The sequence below is a fragment of the Octopus bimaculoides genome, chromosome 7 (assembly GCF_046866305.1).
Source record: "Octopus bimaculoides isolate indiv1 chromosome 7, ASM4686630v1, whole genome shotgun sequence".
Lineage (NCBI taxonomy): Eukaryota > Metazoa > Mollusca > Cephalopoda > Octopoda > Octopodidae > Octopus > Octopus bimaculoides.
In genome coordinates, this window is record NC_142934.1 from 50,644,464 (window position 1) to 50,649,463 (window position 5,000).

A 5,000-nucleotide genomic window follows, 5' to 3' on the forward strand; every position below is an offset into this window, starting at 1 on the left:
ATAAAATATTGGTAGAAGTCTGTGCTTCAATATGGTGAAACATATAGTACTATCAAAAACACCAAATTCATCCATGAAGCTTATTTGTTGATTGATCAATGCCACCATACCCAGAACGCAGCAGATATGCTTAATTATTATAGGACATTCAGAACTGAAAAGTAATTCCAATAATAGGTTTTCTATACAGCAATTCCATAGTATTACTTGCTGTATTGTTGGTGTTAGTGTTGTTATTCTTACCATGTTAACGACTACTGCTGTAGTCGTCGTTGTAATTGAAATAGCTGTTGGTTTTGATTCTTCTGTACTTAACACTGACAAACTATTGATGAGAGACAATCAGAGACGATAAGATTGATGTTATTGTATATAAATATTTACATATACTGTTTGTCGTCTTCTCCAATAATTTCCGGTCTGTTTCCGCTCAATCTTTAGAAATAAATGACACAGTATTTTTATTTATCCCCTTCTTCCTCTTCTTCTTCTTCTTCTACTTCTTCTTTTTCTTCTTCTTCTTCTTCTTCTTCTTCTTCTTCTTCTTCTTCTTCTTATTATTATTATTATTATTATTATTATTATTATTATTATTATTATTATTATTGTTGTTGTTGTTGTTGTTGTTGTCATATTTATGTTGGTAGAGTCTCTTTGTCATTGAACACTAAAAATCTCGAAAGCTACTTCATAACGATAGCAGGGACCGCACTTATATATAATCTATAATTCACCACTTGCAATCAAATGTTTTATTCTCTAGATTTCAAGCAGAACTAAAACTACCATTATAGAAGGCATTGAAAGATATTTGTAAACGTTAGTATGACAATCATTGTACGTCAACTATATTTTAGTAATGTTCCTACCCCAATGATTCAACAAATGGGAAAATCAAAACTTTTACCACTATTGATTTTTTTTTTCTCTGGCAAATAGCCATATTTCCTAAACCGGTAGAAAAATTCTCTAAGGGAATCACAACAAATTCATCCACCGAGAGTAACAGCTGATAAGTCTTCTTCAAATTATACGCTTGTTTCTTTAAAACAAATGTATGCATTGGATAATAAATGTGTAAATACTCGAGAAAGCAGAAGTGAAAGCAAACTCCACATGTCGGAAATTACCCTTAATCATTGGTCTGTTCTATTAGGGCTGAGCTAGGTTTAAATGGCAACCACTATTGCATTTTTTGTAGGAGGAACTCTCTCTGTTCAAATCTGAATCGACTATCGTTATGACGTGAAGCCGGAACCTTACTATAAAACAGTATTTCTCAACCATTTTTACCTGTGGACCTCTTTGATTCCTATTTTACTCTAAGGGAGCAGTCATAGCCATATATTGATAAAAAAATCCTATTATATTTTTATAATTAAATATCATTAGCAAATGTATGAAAAAAACTGGTGAAACGTATTGTGTATCGCAGAAGTATAACCAATTTATTGCAGACAAATTTTAGCAACAAAGTTTGATGTGGACCCCAAGGGTCATATGAACCTCGGTTGCGATCTAAAACATTTAATCTATCTCTACAAAAAAGTCCACTGTAGCAATCATTTATAAAACAGTCAATGAACGTGTTTAACATTGGGAGCCAAATTAATAAGAGCAATGCACTTAACTACTAAATATGTAGTAAAATTGAAACAATACAAAATAAATGATTTTATTTTTTCCTGTGATATAGTACTTACTTGAAACATCTGCATATTTATTTTAATATCTGAGCACATGTTGAAATGCTAGTTACGGAGTGTAAAGAGACGCAACGGTAAAAAACAAGATCTCAGACTTGTGTATACACTGGCGAAATCAGGCGCACAGACATCCTCATATGTATATGTCTGTCCGTATGTATGTATTCGCATACTCAATTACGTGTATATGCATTCTCACACACACACACACACACACACAAACACATATATGAATGCGTGTATGTACGCATGTCTGTGTGTGTCTACATATTTACTGTTAGAAGTAAACGTATATATATATCTGTGTATGCATACGTCTACATAGAGATAATCAAATACATAAAAAAATATATGTAAAATTATTTAACATTTATGATGGTAGCATTTAATCATAAAAGAAAATATAGCTGAATAATATAAGGATTAACACATTAAATAATACACAATAACAATGTATGCTACACAGCACATATCAAAGCATATTTTTCCTTATATCAAAGCAGCATGCTCAGGAAATACAGTATATACATATTACACATATATACTTCGAACATAATGTATAATTAATTTACATATAAAATATATAGTGCGCCTCACACGCACACTGCCAAACGCACACCTATACCCCCATATATATACATTTTATATATATATATATATATATATATATATATATATATATATATATATATATATATATATATATATATGCATAAAACGTGCTTCGTTTATATATATTATATACACGAGGAAGCACACAGATGCAAAGCATGGTGGCAAGAATAGTGTTACAATACCAAAGGTGGAGTAATATAATATTTATTAAAAGTGAAAAAGATCTTCATAAACTATTACTCGGAGTTTCACGTGACCGTTCGTGAGTCAGTTACGATATTATGGCAACTGTCTGACAAACGGTAGCATGAAACTCTGAGTAACAGTGTGTGAAGATATTTTCAGCTTGTATAGGGTACAATGAATATATTGTCGTCTAACTTACACAAAAATGAGATCTCCAATTAACAGATACATTTATCAAATTTAGAAAAAAATATCTTGAAATACTAAAGAGTAAATTTATTCAATAAAATCATCATTAGTTTTAACCACGGCCTTCAGACGACTTCGGAATCTCTTGCAACCCTTCTGGACGGTCTTCTTGTTTATGTTGGTGAATGCTGCATAATCCTTGCCTTCAGTTCATTTTTGGTGTTAGAAGGAGTTTTGTCTTACCTTAAACTGTACCCAACACATTTTAATCAAGGGGTTGCAGTCTCAGGAGTTAGGTGACCAGATGTTAGGAGTGATGTAGTCGCAGAAATTGTCTGAAAGCCCTGGCTGGGTCCTCCTGCTTGTTTGGCATGGTGCAGAGTCCTGCAGCAGCCACCCTCTTGACCCAGGGCAGCACTGCCTCCTCTAGGCACTTTATGTAGACCGCCGCACAGCACAGAATTTTGTCAGATTAGATCACTTGCTATGCAAGTACATCTCCGTAATTATTATTATCATTATATATATGCATATGCACATATATATATGTGTGTGTGCATATATTATTATACCCGCACTGTCAAAAATGACAGATTTCACAAAGATAAATACTGGAACTGCAATTTAATACATGGATCGACATAAAATACATCCCATATATATAATATAAGTTTGGTACAATACGTCATATATCGTTGCTGGATAAGTTTAGAATAAAATTTCATTTGTCAGAAGCAGTATATTTTATCAATAATGAGTTGTAGCACAGCGTTACTTACAGCTCCATTATAAATGAAAATTTCTCTTGTAATATATATAAACCTTCTATAGTGAAACCCCGATGCAATACATTAAAAAATCTAATATGTAATATACGTTCACGTCATATATTTCCTATACATAACATACATCATTTTTCCGTATACTATATATTTAAGTATTAAAATATTCATTTTTCCAATGATATATAATATATATTTCCGACATTGCAAGTCTACACTGTATGGTGCTTCATACATTATTGGACATTATTTCGGTGTTCCTATGTTGAGTCTTTTGTAAACATAATTTGGCTGACATGTGCCGAGTACACTTTACTTCATCTTCGGTTGGATGCTTGTTTATAAAGGATTTGGTTTCAATTAGATTCCCCTCATCATCAATCATCATTTCTTTCTTCGTACAACTCTTATTATCTTTAATCTTAGCGTATACATGCGTAGTATGCGTGTGTGGATACACACACATGCACACGCACGTGCATATGCACATGTACTCATGTATACACATAGATATAGACACACACGCTAACATATGCATGCATAAATATATGTAAAACTCCAGATTGCTGTAGAAGATACATGTGTGTGTGTCTGTGTGTACGCGCGCGTACGTGCATGCGACGTGTGTGTGTGTGCATTTACATGTATATATATATATATATATATATATATATATATATATATATATATATATATATATATATATATGTATATATATATATAGATATATAGATATATATAAATGTATATATATATATATATATATATATATATATATATATATATGTATACATGTTTGTATGTATGTATGTATGTAGGTAGGTATGGATTCATGTATTTAAGTATCTGGATATATATGTATATCTATATATATATATATATATATATACACACGCACACACACACACACACAAAGACATACACAAACACACATACACATATATATACACATATATACATACATATGAATATACACATATGAATATACACAGATGTATATATGTATGCCTGTATGTTGTTATGCATGTATAGTCTGTGTATGTGAGCTTGTGTATGTATATGTGCGTGCGTGTGTGTGTGTGTGCGCGCGTGTGTATTATTAAATGACAAGGAAACAGAATTTAGAAATTGCCTTCATTATTTTATACCTGTTTCTGTTATAAGTAACAGTGAAGTCAAAGTCCGCTGATTGCGCAAACATCTGACAGACTCCTCGGAGGATTTAAAACGGAGTGCCTGTGTATATCGGAGAGCATTCTCATGACGCAATTTATAAAGCATTTGTATATTGACTCCTAGCAACTAGTTATTATTATCGCAATGCCTAAGGGAAATCATTGCACAACTCGATTCAAATATATACAACGTAGGGATATACTTACCTAAACAAAAGATCCGGTGGTTCTATATCTAGAAGGAAAGATAGGCAAAACAGAGACACACAGACACGCACAGACACGCACAGACACTCCCCCCACACAAACACACACACTAACTGTGAAAGTTGAAAACTTCTTCCCTA

General features: G+C 32.3%; 1 long non-coding RNA gene across 1 annotated transcript in view; it reads right to left on the reverse strand.

Moving 5' to 3' along the window:
- The window catches only part of LOC149134693 (uncharacterized), a 48,943-nt gene that overhangs the window by 35,714 nt on the left and 8,229 nt on the right, over positions 1–5,000 (reverse strand). The gene's annotated exons all lie outside the window — the stretch shown is intronic.